This window comes from Mustela nivalis (assembly GCF_964662115.1).
Source record: "Mustela nivalis genome assembly, chromosome: 6".
Classification (NCBI taxonomy): domain Eukaryota; kingdom Metazoa; phylum Chordata; class Mammalia; order Carnivora; family Mustelidae; genus Mustela; species Mustela nivalis.
Window position 1 is genome coordinate 99,986,111 of NC_139025.1, and position 14,994 is coordinate 100,001,104.

Consider the following 14,994-nt stretch of genomic DNA (forward strand, 5'->3'; position numbering starts at 1 on the left):
CTAGGAACCCAGCTAGCTGGCAGAACAGACAGCCTGCAGAGCCGGCGGCGGGTGGGGGGGGGTGCGGCTGGCTCTGTTGATGGACCTGCCCCCTACCCACAGGCTGGTCACACCTGCAGCTTCAACGTCCTCATCTGTGAAAGGAAGGAATCTGACTGGCCTTGGATACCCTCCAGACACAACTCCAGCACCCTCCTTTGCATGCCCCACGGCAGACACTGCCAGTGGATTACGGAGTTCTTTCTTGCCTGGGGATCCTTCTTTATGCTGTGCCTCGAATCTGTCATTGTTCCAGTCGAAGCCTGTTTGCCTTTGAGACTCTTCTAGCTCTGACCTTCTAATTCCACCGTAGACACATTTCTCTGGTCTCTGGGGATCCCCCAGCGGGATGCAAATGACTGTGGGAGAGTAACACCTCGTGTTCTTGTCAGCTTTCATCACAACCTCTTCTCAGGGCCTGAACCTGCCCAGGCCACCCAAGAAGCCCAGGAGGAAAGCTAGGGGAGGAGGTGGTGGCCGGAGAGGAAGTCCAGCACGCACTGGGGCAGCAAGGCACACCAGCCCACTTGCCTTTGTGAGCACATCGGGCCTACTGCCTGAGCGTCCATTGTGGGCACCCTGGTTCAGGGGGCTTTGTAGATGCAATATGTCACCAGAGAAGCTGACTTCCGGCCCTTGAGGAGCACGCAGTTTAAACTGGGAGTCACAAAGTAAGAGCTGCTCCCCGTGACTTGAACAGACAAGAGTGGGAACTCGTTTATGTAATTACTGGATGTGACCCCAAGTGTCCAGGACAGCCACCGGCACAAACTGGTCTCTCAAGAAGTATTTGAATGAATGAAAAATGAACAGACATGCACAGTAACGACACTTTCTGTGGCTTACGATCGACAAGAGTGTCATAGAGCTTCCCGAAGAGTCACACGCTCACCTATACCATGAGGTAATAAACACACCCGAGGGAATAGGTGGGAAAGGCTTTGGCAAGCTACCTGGTGGCGGGCCCAGATAAACAAACGGCCTGAGCATCTTCTCTCTTGTCCCCGCCCACCCGCCTCTGGGCCACCTTCACAGCCATAATGAGCGCTCCAGGCCACCCCCCACCCCTGCCGAGTGATGTGTATCCTCATTTACATGTCAGCTCCTTAAGTCCCCCCTGACCCTGGGGCCCTCCGATGAAAGGTCCAACTCCACAACTTGAACAAATCCAGGTAAACGTGGGGGAAAAGCACTGTTTTTGCAAAAGGCTGGAGATCCAAGCAGAGCTCACCTCCCCTATGGGTGCTTCTTCCTCTCGCCTCAGAAGGGCCAGTGGGGAACAACTGAGGCCACAGAAGAGGGAGTCCCAGTCCTTGCAGCATCCTCCCCCTCCTCCCCAGGCACAGCTGGGGTCTCCCTGTGCTCCAGTGGGACCCACTGCCCAGGGGCAAAGTGCTCCCCCTCTCCCCCCAGACCTGAGATGGAGGGTAAGGTGACCAGAAAAATAGGTTTTGGATTTCTTTGACCTGGGTCTCAAACTCCACCTCCCCATTCATCTTACCAGGTTAAGACACAGCTCCAGTGTGAACTAATTTCCCCATCTCTGGGCTATGCTATGGCAAATAACTTACTCATGAGTAATGTGGCCATGTTTGTGCAGAGTTTATTTAGATAAGAAAAACAACCCCAGGCCTCAGGGGAGGGACAGCTCAGCACTGCAGGGCCAACCCTGTTTCCTGGGCCTGCCTGGGAGGGCCAGACCCTCGGGCTGCTGGAGCGGCCTTGGAGGGCTCCTGAAGAGCCCGCCTGTCCCCAGACACCTCTGGCCTGTCCCAGACACCTCTGAGTACTGCCGCAGAGAGTAAAGGTGGGGGGGAGGAGCTGAGGATGGTGGACAGGAAGGCTGGGAATTGGACACTGAGTCAGCTCTGTCACTCCACAGTTGTGTAGCCCCAGGTAAGACACCTCTAGTCTCTGTACCTGAGTTTCCCCCTCCTTGAAAAGGGTAGGTTGGGGACGTCTAGGAGGCTCAGTCGGTTGGGTGTCCGACTCTCGGTTTTGGCTCAGGTCATGATCTCAGGGTTGTGGGACTGAGCCCCACTTTGGGCTCCACACTCATCAGGGAGTCCGCTTATCCCACTCTCTCTGCCCTTGCCCCCCTCAGTCTGCCTCTCTCTCATAAATAAATAAAATCTTAAAAAAAAAATAGTAACAGCAGGGCCTACAGAATGGCTGAAAAGATTGAGAGACCATGTAAGGGAAAGTACCTTGGAAATTGCAGAGAGCAATGCACCGGTTAGTTATTAATTAATATCCGGTTTAAGGCCATGTTTTCAGGCCACACACACCTGTGGAGGGGGCACCATGCTGGGAAGGGAAGGCCTGTGTCCAGGTCCCTAATCAGCTGCCTGCTAGTCACGTGACCTCAAGTCTCTTCCCCTTCCTGAGCCTCTACATTCTCCCCTGTGAAGTGGGGCTAGTCGTTTCTCATTAAGCCATCCTTAAGGTTTGAAGGGAAAAACAGACATGAAAGTGGTTTTTGAACTGCAGAACGGTGCCAAGTTATGCAAAAGGTTATTTGTCAGTCAATCCGTCAACAAATGCTTCTTGAGCTGGACACCGAGGATCTGCAAGGAAAGCATCCAGCCAGAGAGAGGAAGAAGGCTTCTGCACACCAGGAGTGAATGAAACACACAAAGCAAGGTGAGGGGCAGACTGGCCTGGGCTGGCTGGGGAGTCCCTCATCTCCTCCTGGCTGACACAGGCTGATCGTACCTAGAAAACCTTGTGAGCAATGCCGTGGCCCCATTACTTGTCCTTAAACTTTTTTAAAAAAACAGCTTAATAATAAATAAATAAATAAATAAATAAATAAATAAATAAATAAAAAGCAGAATCCAATTTCAAGTGAAGAGGGAAACAGAACACAGAGGGTAGGAAAGGACCTTAGCTAGCTACAGTATATAATAAACTCCTACAAATGTGTAAGAAAAAGATGATTCGATTTTTTAAAAAACTGAACTTGAACAGGCCCCATATAAACAAGAATTAACCAGGGGCCACAAAGCATTTGAAAACATTCAACATTGTTAATCATCAGAAAAATGTGAATTAAAACATAATTCTATACTGCACTGATCAGGATGGCTAAAATTTTAAACACCAATAACACCAAGTATTAACAAAGGATATGGGCTGACCAGAACTCCCAATCATTACTGGAGGAAATATACACTGGTGCAGCCACCTTGGAAAATTGCTTGATAGCATCAATTACTAAATGTGTGTACACAACCCTCAGAAATTCTACGCCTGGTTATATACTCAACAGTGACTGGGTCCATCAGAAGATATGTGCAAGAATCCTTATACAGTCATGAGATCTTCAAACTGGAAATAACAAATGCCTATCATCAGTAGAACAGATAAATTAGAGTCACACAATATTATACAACAGCAGAGAATGAACTATGCTATACACAATAATCTTGTAGGTAAATCCTCTAGACGAAGAGCCAGATACAAAACAGAAAATCCTGTAGATCATTTATGCAAAGGTCAAAGTCAGCAAAACTTAACCCATGTGACAGAGGTCATGCTGGTGGTACTTTGGAGAGGTATTGCCAGTGAAGGGGCATGAAGGAGCTCTCTGGAGTACTGGAAATGTTCCATATTTGATCCAAGTGGTGGTTACACAGCCACATTAATTTGTAAAATTCTTCAAGATACATGCTTAAGATCTGTACACTTAATGGAAAACAGCATGGAGGTTCCCCCCAAAATTACTCTATGATTCAGTAATCACATTACTGGGTATTTGCAAAAAAAAAAAAAAAAAAAACCCAAACATAAAAACCCCAATTCAAAGGATGCACACAGCCCTATGTTTATCACAGCATTATATATATATGTATATACATACATACAGCATTATATATATATGTACATACATATATGTATATACATACATATATATATAATGGAATATTACTCAGCAATAAAAAGGAATGAAATCTTAACATTTGCAATGACCTGGTTGGAGCTAAAGAGTGTAACACAAAGTGAAGTCAGTCAGTCAGAGAAAGACAGATACCATATGATGTCATACACACGTGTAATTTAAGAAACAGAACAAACAAGGAAATAAAAAAGAGAGAGAGAGAGACAAATCAAGAAAGACCCAGAACACTGGAGAACAAACTGATGACTACCAGTGGGGAGGTGGATGGGAGGAAGGGAGAAATAGGAGATGGGGATTAAAGAGCACACTTATCGGGACACCTGGGTGGCTCAGTTGGTTAAGCCGCTGCCTTCGGCTCAGGTCATGATCCCGGGGTCTTGGAATCAAGTCCCGCATCAGGCTCCTTGCTGGGCAGGGAGCCTGCTTCTCTCTCTGCCTCTGCCTGCCACTCTGCCTGCTTGTGCACGCTCTCTCTCACTCTCTGACAAATAAACTCTTTAAAAAAAAAAAAAAAAGAGTATACTTATCATGACAAAAAAAAAGTTTTGTGCAAGTGATATGTTCACAACTTAAAAAACAAAGAGACATGTACAGAGAATGCAAATGGCCCATTCAGGATAAGTATGACATTGAGAAGTGTTTCATCCACAGGGAGGGAAAGACCACTGCGAACAGCTTCATGGAGAAGGGAGGCTTTTACTTGGACCTTAAAAATAGAGATGCGGCACCTGGGTGGCTCAGTGGGTTAAGCCTCTGCCTTCAGCTCAGGTCATGATCCCAGGGTCCTGGGATCGAGGCCCGCATGGGGCTCTCTGCTCAGCGGGGAGCCTGCTTCCCTTTCTCTCTCTCTGCCTGACTCTCTGCCTACTTGTGATCCCTGTCTGTCAAATAAATAAATGAAAAATCTTAAAAAAAAAATAGATATGGGGGCCGAGTTATTTCCAGAGTACAAGACTGGGCAGTGAGAAACACAAGATGGGCTTAGTGAACAGAGAGAAAGAGGCTGGAGAAGTGCAGGGCAGGGCTGGGTGGAGGAGATGGGAATGGCTCTTGCATGGTGGAAAAAGTCCAGACGTGGGTCTGGTGGTCTCAATACAAAGCCCAGGTCCACTACAGGCAAGCTCTGTGACTTTAGGATGGTCACCTCACCTCTGAGACTCAAGGCCTCCTTTTGCAAGATGGAAAGTGATAGGAAATAACGCACGCAAGCTGTGTGGTGGCGGCATACGGTCCTCCGGACCCAGGAGTGCCCCTAGTCACTATCACTGGGTTTGGGAATTCTCCTAACAAGATGCTATGAAGGGGTGCTTCCTGTTTTTATCTCAGTTGACACCCCGAAGGCTTGAAATAACACAATAGATGCCGAGCATGGCCCCATCATAAAGCAAGGGCCTGGGCCAGCTGTGTGGGACAAGCTAAGAGATCATGGAACATTCTGCCAGCACCCCCATGGTAACAAGGAACGGAATGGAAAAAGAACAGTTGTCAGAAGTTCTTTGAAGAGAGTGGAAAGTGTGTCATGTGTGCCCAGGACCCACAGGAGAAAGGAGGCAGCTCTTCAAGAGGGGATGTGGAGAGATGGTTACGTGCCTGCAGAGTTGGGGGACACAGGGACTGCTGATGGATGACACATGTCTGTGTTACTGAAAGGCTGTTGGACAGGCTGGAGCAGGAACAGAGGAGCTGTTCCAGGAGGGAGCATCGCACTGTGGGCTGGTCAAGGGCAGCCCCACTGGGTCTCCAATGGGATCTCCTTGCAGATGACATCTGGAAGTGGGGAGGGACTCTTAACAGAGTGGTGGTCACCAGAGAGCCGAGGGCTTGGGGCGGGGGGTGGCCCTAAGTAGCAGAGGGGAGAGATGCACCGCCCACAGTGGGGCACCCCACAAAAAATGCTGGGGCACTAGAACGACCCCACCCCAGCCATGGGTGACTTGTCCTGCCCCCCACCTCTTCTGAACCCCATGTCTGCCCTGCAGCTGGACCCAGCAGTGACCCGTGCGGCAGCAGACACAGAGCCAAGTAAGCGAAGCCATGGCCATGGCCTTGACCTCCACTTCCCCAGGGCTAGCCTGTAGCAGGCCTAAGCTACAAGAGGGAAAGCTGTAATTAGATCAGCGCTGACATTTTTGATATTAAACTAGACTACTTTCCTATCTCCTGAAGTGAATCTGTCTTGAAGACTAAGAAGGGCCCAGAGAAGCTGCAAGACCTGCCTGAAGCTGTATTGTCAAGTAAGAAGAAAGACAGTATTCTAAAGAGGATTGGGGGTGGGGGAAGGGAGGTAGAGTTGACTCTGTCCATATGGTGGATCTGGCTGGAACCATGGCATGGTTGAGTGTGGGTAAGGGTGCCCGGCACCTCCTAGGTGCACCTACTCCTTCCCCTGGACCCCGGGAGGGGCCAATTCCAGCCCAAGAAATGCGTTCCAGTCCCAGGAAGGCCTTGGCTCCAGGCTGGAGGCTGACAAGGAAAAAACTCCTCTGCACGATGTTGCCTCGGCCTCTGGAATTCACCCTTGCCCCACTGCCCTCTGCTGAGCGTCCCTGCCTATTCCAGCCCAAGCACGAAGCTAGGGCTCTGGGAGGGCCCCAGGACCGGCCTCTGAGCTGCTGCCAGAGGTCGTGACCTCACTTCCTCAGCCATGCTGCAGGCTGGGTGGACAGGAGGGCAGCAGATCTGGCTCCACAAGGGCCTGGCTCAGAGCACTGTACAGAGAGTCCAACACCCAGGCCCTTGTTTGAAGCTAAATGCACAGAGGAAATTCCTCAGTCCAGGAGAGCTGGGGGAAGTGTGTGTCCCAAGGGCTCAGGTTTCTGGTTAAGCAAATGGGAGGCGAGGAGCTGCCGTTTATCGGGTGCTTCCTGTATACGAGGCCCTATAGTAAGTGCTTTCCAAGGGCTGCCTTGCACTCTCGAGGACAACCGCGTGAGGTGGACGTTGTCATTCCCATCTTACAGATGCGACGGAGGGACACCCTGGAAAGGAGACGTTGTCCCATGTTCTTTCCACAGCATCAGACCCCTCTGGGTGCGGTCACATTCTCACAGGCATATGCACCCCAGGAGTTGTCAGTTCGGCTGTTTTAAACATTTCTCTTTCTGGCACAGAACACCGAATGGGGTCTTGCAGTGTGAAGAGCCAAGGGCTGGGGTCGGCCAGCCCGGATTCTACTGCTTGTGAGCTGTGCACCCACAGAAGCATTGGTTAGCTTCTCTGAGCCCGGTCTCCGCACCTGAAAGGAAGAAGAGAGTGACCACCTCCATCACCTTGCGAAGATGACACGTGCACAGGGGACCCTGAGTCCGGGGCTCAGCCTGTTGTACACTCTCGGTAATCATGACTCATGAGGACACTTGACACAACCCAGCGAGGGGATGGGACAGACCAGCGTACCCAGTGTGGACAGATGATTAGGACTCTGAGCTTCAAAGCTGAGATGATATCCAAAGTCACCCACAGTCATGAAAACATGACCCTAACCTACGGCCTGTGTCTCCGTAGGGGGCCAGCTCTCTCAGGGTCCCCTCTGGAGACCTCTAGAGACCTCCCGTGGATTTCTAAGCATTTGCCAACACTCAGGGATGGGCACTGAGCCGTGCACATGGATTAAGGATGTGGAGGCGGCCAGTGCTGCCGGCTACCAGGCAGTGCTGGCTGTGTGTCCTCCCTGCTCTGTACTCTGGGGACCAGTTTGCAGGAGTAGGAAGAGGTGGATTCTTGGAATAGACAGACATTACAGAAGGCTCCCTAGACAAGAAGACACCCCCCCGCCCCCGCCAACCCCTCTGCTCTAAGCCGTGCAAGACTCCCTCCGGCCTTCAGATAAAGTCCTTAACATAGTTTCACTTCATGTTACATTTTTTCCAGCTCCTTCCAATTTGATTCCTTGAAGCATTCCATTGTGTGTCCCTACCCTCTTCCCTCAGGTCAGGCCCTAAACACACTCACACTTGCACACAGAAGCCTGGTTCCTTCCCCTCCCCCCGGCCCCAACCTCCCCCCCCCCCATTCTTAAGTGGAAAGTAGCCCATATCAGGGCATCTGGACAATTGCCACCCCAGACTATGGGAACAATAGCAAATCTGCAAGCCAGCAGAGGAACCCAGCTCGTTCCGAGTAAAAATAACCTGTCAAATCAATTACAGTGGCAGAACCAATTAGGGTGACCGCAGGGGAATAAATACGCAGTGTTTAACTTAATCATCTTTCTGTTCCAACGGCTCTCCGGCAGGGCTGCATGACTAAGGCAAATGACTATTATGTAACTGATATTTTTATTCTTTGCCCCTTCTTTTCTGAGAGACAAGTCATTAAATCTTGCTTTGCTTCAAAGTGGGGGGGGAAATGACAAAGGAAAAAAGATTGTCTCTGCATTGGTATGAATGAGAAGAAAGTCTAGAGCCTTCTATGTTGAATCCCTACATGTGACCCCACTCGCATGCTTTGTGACTTTAGGCAAGTCACCTCCCCTCTGTGATCCCCCTCTCTGTGAAGGAAGGGATACGGAATGGCAATCGCCAAGGGCCATCCGTACAAAGTTGGGCTTTCTATTGTCTAGGACAACTTCGACTCTGAAGTCCTACGTACACCCCACAATGGTGTCTCACTGATCTGAGTCTCTCTACTGCTCCTTGCTCAGGGTCTGTGTGCCCAGGTGCTTGATTAATGCTTGCTAAATGGAATTAATTGGCTCGTTCTTCATGTCAGCATTTCCTAAGTCTAGAACACTTCCTGGGCCCTGGAAGATAAGTGGCCAAGTGGCAGAGAGAATAAGTCCTCCATCCGAGGGAGGCTAGGTATGTCTCTCTGAGAAATGCCAGTCTTGGGCGACAGGGTTAGACGAATGTCACAGGCAATAGACACTCAGAGAAGAGGGATGTTTCTAATTTTCGGGCGGTCATGAAGTACTTCCTGAGAAGGTGAAATCTGGGCTGGGCCCTGAGTTCCTACAGATGAGTTAGATGAAAAACCCTGGGGAAATCTGCAGGAGTGGCCTGCACAGAGGTGGGCAGGGAGAAAGCCTGACTGCAGTGAGCATTTCTGTTGGAAAACCAAAGAAAATATGGTACCTTGGAAGTAGACTATGAAAAATCTCGGAGCTGGGGTGGGGAGGGTGGGTCAGTATCCCGAACTCATTGGGAAAGGATGGTAGATTGGGATCCTTAAGAACATCACCTTCTCCTCTAGCCCTCAGCTGAACTGGCCATTCTGAATGGTGAGGGATGAGCTCTGGTATCAGCTTCCGGGAAACAGCCTGGAGGTCTAAAATCTGGAGAAAGGGCCAGAGGCTTGTCATTTTGTTCTGCCTATCATACTGAGTCCCTAAATCCACCAACATACAACATTTCAGAGCTGGATGAGATTTAAAGATCAGTTACAACAGGAACTCTGTCCCTGCCTTGCCCCTACCTCCTCCGCACTCACCCCCACATGGAAGGCTGTGCTTGCTTCTATACCCACAGGCATGGTAGGCCAGTGTGGGGCAAAGCACTGAGTGCCCAAGAGCCCATGCCCCTGGAGACAGCCCTCTATTAGGGAGAGATCAATTTCCTTTCCACTAGGGCAGGAGAGTGCTGAGCTGTGCTCTAACTCGGGCTCCCCTGGTCCCCAACCCGGGACCGACCCCCCAGTTGCCCACGGTGATGACCGGCTCAACACCACACCTTGCCTTGGCTTCCTTCCCTCTCTGCCTCCATTCCACACCCACTGACCTGGGTTTCCAGGTATCACCTCCCAAATGAATTACATATATTTGAATCTTTGACGCAAGGTCAGCTTCTGGGGAAACCAAACCAATGAATGAACTGCCCTCATTTTATAGCTGGGGAAACTGAAGCCCAAGAGGAGGCCGTCTGCTCATGAGTCAGGGTGCAAGCCTGGGCCTGCAGGCCCCCAGTCCAGTGCCCAACCCACTAGACCAGATATGTCTTAGGTGAGTCCTGGCTCCCCTCTGCTTCCCCAACTGAGGCTCCCCCAAGTGAGAAGTCAACAGCAGAAATTCTCTTATTCTTGTTTGAACAGAAAGCAAAAGGCCTCCACAAAGAGGAAGAGGTGAAGGTCCAGAGCTCCGCAGATGTGGCCCCATTATCTTGGAAAGTGTGCTTTTGTCTCTGTGGTAACCAGGGCAGCCACTCCTTTATCTGATTTCAGTAAAGCAGCCACATCCTTCGACTCTAACTGCTGGGGGTTAAATGGCATGTTTGCAAAACGGAGTAATTAGCCCTTAAAAAATGAGGAGGAGGTTTGATCCCTCCAGGGAAAGGGACATAAAACTTGGGGTCTTTCCATAATCAACATCAAAGAATTGTGACAGTCACAGAAATGACTTTAAGGAAGGCCAGAGCAATTCCATGGGAAGATAGCAACCAGGAAAAGGAATGTGGATGAGTAGAGTTTAAAAGCAAGCAAAGACATCTTATAATGGTGAAGCTGTTTACTGTCAGTGAAAGGAATCCAAGGGACTATCACTGAGGAACAAAGACATTTTCTGTCTCTTTAAATAACTCAAGGCAGCTTGACATCTTAGTCAACAGAAGGAACAAAGATATTGTGTGTTCAGGGAAAGGAAACTCTTTTTCTCTTGAAAAGAAAGCAGATGTTATCACCTAGCTCTGGAGAAGTTTGAAGAAGTTAAGCACAATCTGACATCTTTCCAGGTTCAATAAACACAGCTTTGATGTGCTAACAACCCCAATGAAGGTGGCCAGTTAAATGCGCCAACCTTCAGGCTATGAATAGATTGTTATGACAGTTTGCCTTTCTCAGTAAGGACTATTGAACTGCAGACCCCTCGAGCAAATCATTTTGTTTCTGCCTTGCTGTGGGGGCATCTGCCGGAGGGCTAATGGTAAATTTGTTCATACTTTCACTCAGAAAATTCATTATTCGTATTACATGGTTGAAGAAAAAGGATATATGCGGACAATGGATTAAATTGGTCACACTTGGGGGCACCTGGGTGGCTCAGTGAGTTGAGTGTCTGCCTTCAGCTCAGGTCCTGGGATGGAGACTCGCATCCGGCTCCCTGCTCAGCCGGAAGTCGGCTTCTCCCTCTCTCTCTACCCCTCCCCCATGCTCACACGCTTGCTCTCTTTCTCTAATAAATAAAATCTTTAAAAATAAAATTGGTCACACTTGTAATACACAAGGGTGAAAAGGTGCCCCAGGGATCCATGTTGCAGGCAGGGCAGGGAAGAATCACTGTGGCTACAGGAGGGAAAGAGAAGATTTCAATGAGTACTTTTTTCTCGGACCTTCATACGTTTTGAGAAGAATTTGAATAAGAATTTGAATACATTAGTAGGAAGACAGTCAAGGCCAAAGCCAAAGCCAAGGTAGCTGGGCTGGGGCAGATGGTGGATGAGATGGACTTGTTGGAGACGAAGCTGGAAAGATAACCTGGGTCCCAATCTGATGTATGCAAAGAAGTCAAAGCTTTTTCCTAAGGGCAACAGGGAGCCAATGAATGCTCAGGGTCATGTTGGGGAAGAAAACTGAGCTCAAGATGGTTGCGTACTTACTTCAAAGGGCAGGGTCTCTGGTAGGGTGTGGCTTTGGTGAGTGGCTTATGAAGTCCATTCACACAGATGGCTTTCTTGGGGTGAAGGACAGGGAGGAAGAAAGGAAGAAGGTACATTATCAAAGATGTCAGATTTCACAATGATAGAGAAATTTCTCAACTGAATCAGAATTTCTCAAGGACACACTCTCCTTGCTAGGACCCGAGCCCCAAGATGGTGTCCAGGTCTGGTGCCCACCATGGGATCATTTGAGCCCGTATGAAGATCCTGGTGGGTCTTCATGATAAAGCCTTCCACACTTGTCATTCATACAGCTCGTCCACAAAACTTCTGCTTTCAAGTTGGACCTCAACCTGGCACTCGATTGCTTTTTCTTTTTTTTTCCTCCCCAGCTACTCTCCAAAATCTATCAGAGAGCAAAACTTCAGCAAGGTCTCTTGTACTTCTGGTTTATTGGGGCTTTTCCTCTTCTGCTCCTCTGAGGCTGGACTTTGGAAATGTGTGTGTTTCCGTCAATATTCTATTAAGCAGAAAGCTCAAGTGGCAGATGCAGGATAATGACATTTTCTGGGTAATGGAGGAATCTGCTGATAAAAGTCAATTTGTTTCAGTCTTCTTTGTGGCTGCTAGTTATTTAAAAACGTCTGGGTCCACTTTTTCTGCCCTCCCTTTGTGATTAAATGCATCCTTGCTGTAGAGGGTTCTTGTAGGCCACGGGGGAGTAGGGCGGCCATCAACAAACACAGGCAGGGGCCAGAGAAGGGGATGGAAAGGAGAAGGAGTGGGTCAGCCACTCCCAACCACGTGGCCCCAAGGCACCATGGGAACAGAGGCCAGCTGCCATCCCAGACCTCATCCCTCCCCCCTCCCTCCCTAGCAGCCTCCTCCCAACACACAACCCAGTGGAGGAAGCAGGGTCAGAATCATGGCACAATCTTTTTTCTCTTGCGTCCTGTTTAACTGACTCCCACAGGGGATGGACTGATGTTGGAAGAAATACTGTGAAGGGGATTCATTTTAAATGGCATCTTCTGGGGGTGGGGACTCTAAGGGTCTCGCCACCCGCCTCCCCGGCCCCCGGGTCAGATAGCATATCGGCAAGAATGTCATCCATAAACCGGAAGAGTTCATTTCTTGCCCCAGCTCTGTTCTTCATTACCTGTGCGGCTTTGGGCAAGTGACTTCTCTCTGGGCCTCACCATCTGCCTCTATAGAGTGAGGGGGCTGGGCTATGTTCCACAGGGTCCCTTCCCTGCGGCTGTGAGATCAGGATGATAATGCCTTTCCAAAGGCATTTGATCCAAAATACTTGGGAAGCTGGACAGCTCTCTGTGATCCGGAGAGGTAAGCCTCTAGGAGAGGAAGGAACTTCCGTAAGGAACAGCCGTAAGGAACTTCCTGATGCAAACCACAGCTTCGTGTGATCAGACTGGAGGGCAGGGCCGTAGAGAACCCACGGCCTCAGGCAGGGAGAGGGAAGTAAGGTGGGCAGCCTGGCCTCCCACTGTGTCTTTCTCTAGGCAAGGGATTCCCCCCACAGCCCCGCTACCCCCCACCCCGATCCTTTGCCCAGCTCATGTCCTGGTACACTGGGAGCCCTTCCCCTGCTCCTGAGATTCTTCTACCTGGCTTCTTAGGACATCCCTGACCCTGCCCAGGTAAGACATAGAGCCACCTCCAAGGAGAGGTTTGGTAATGGGGCCCAAGTCCTCTGGCAAGTCAGAGCCGTAACGAGGCACTCGTCCATAATATTGTAGGACAAGCACAGACTTTGAACACAGAGGGCTCTGGGTGCCGCTCAGCCAACTCCCTGGCCAGCTGTGTGACCACACACAAGCTATGTGACTTCTCTGGACCCCATTTTCAGACAAGTCTGGGAGGATGCTTCTCGAGAGGTTCCCGCTGAGCTGTGGCCCCCTTTGCCCATAGCAGTGGGCTTAACAGCCATGACATGGGGCAAAGCCAGATGCAGCGGAAGTTGGGAAAGACGCTGGTTTTCAGATGGCTTCCAGCAAAATCTCTGAAGACCCATCCACTCCCACCGCACCCACCAGCAGCAGACACTGTCTGCACAGCTGGGGCCTCACGGAAGTCCACCCTGACCCCCATCCAGCTCCTCTGTGTTCCCCCAAGCTTTGACCTTAATGGGCTTGGGGCAGATCCACAACGCTGGGACCTCAAAGCTCCTCAGAGGCGCAGGGAAGTTTTCGGGAAGTACAACTTGGAGGGAGCCAGGCTTTGGCCAAGAGGGCTGTGGTTTGGTCCCCTGAGCTTGGGGTTTAACTGAACTTTAAGACACATTTGGCATCTGTATGAAATCTCTGCTCTGTGTCCCCAGCTGCAGGACAATGGGGGCCATTTATAACTTTGCACATGAAATAAGAACATCTGGTTCAAATCTCACTCTCTCTCTCTCTCTCTCTCTCACACACGCACACACACACACCCCAACAGGAATACATTACAGTAGAGAAAATCATTCTAAACCAAATATATGCTCCTGCCTCAACTAAGGAACCATGAGAAACAGTAAATAATACACAATCTCTGTCCAGGAGGAATGGCAGAGATCATCTGATCTACACTGCTCACTTTAAGGTTAGATCTGAGATGGCAAGTAACTGGTCTAAGATCACACAGCAAGTGAGAGACAGCAGTGAGACCCAGAACTGGGTGTCCTAGCTTCTAAGCTAAAGCCTTTCCCCAACTCTGCACACAGGCTCTACTCTTCCCCCGTGGAGAAGGACGCAGGCCCTCTACCATCCTGAGTCTTAAGGAGACAGAGGCACCCTCTCCCGTCATGAGGATAGAAAGCTCAGGATCCCCAGCCAGCCAGGGGCCTTTTATCTCATGCAGCAAGGCCATCGGTACAGCCAATCCTGACGTTGCCGCCGAGAGGGGGACCCCCGAGTCATGGAATCTACAGGGCCACTCCATGACCCCTGAGGCGGGGTCACAAAGCCTAGGGCGCTCATGGCCTGGTGCAGGTGTGACAGGTGCATGTGCACATAGCACAGGAGGGGGAAGGGGTGTTCGGGGAGGGCTGATGGTTGTGCCACCACCCCGTGCTGCCTCTCCCTCGAGTGTGTGCTTCTGCAGAAAACTCTTCTCTATTTAGTTCTGGAATTTCTCTGGTTCTCCACCTTTCCAGGATCCTTCTGTCGGGGTTCTGCTGCCCAAGGTTCCTGGGCAGATTTCCCCTGGGGAGAGGACAGGTCGGAGGTGTGGACACCCCTGCCCCACCGTGCCTTTCTTCTTCATTGGGGATCAGTTTTCTACAGCCTTGGAGGAAGAGAAATAGCCCTTCAATAGCTACCCCTTCCCTGGCTTCCGGGAAGACTCCCACCTTCCCCCGTGACTTTAGCACACCCCTTGGTGAGTAGAGGAAGGTTGATTGGATAGGGGGTATGAGGGCCGCTGAGGGATCAGGGGTGACACCTGCACATTTTACCTGAACAGCTGGAAGGATGAGCTGCCACTGGCTGAAATCAGGAAGAGGTAGGTGACATAGGTCGGGACAGTGACAATTGG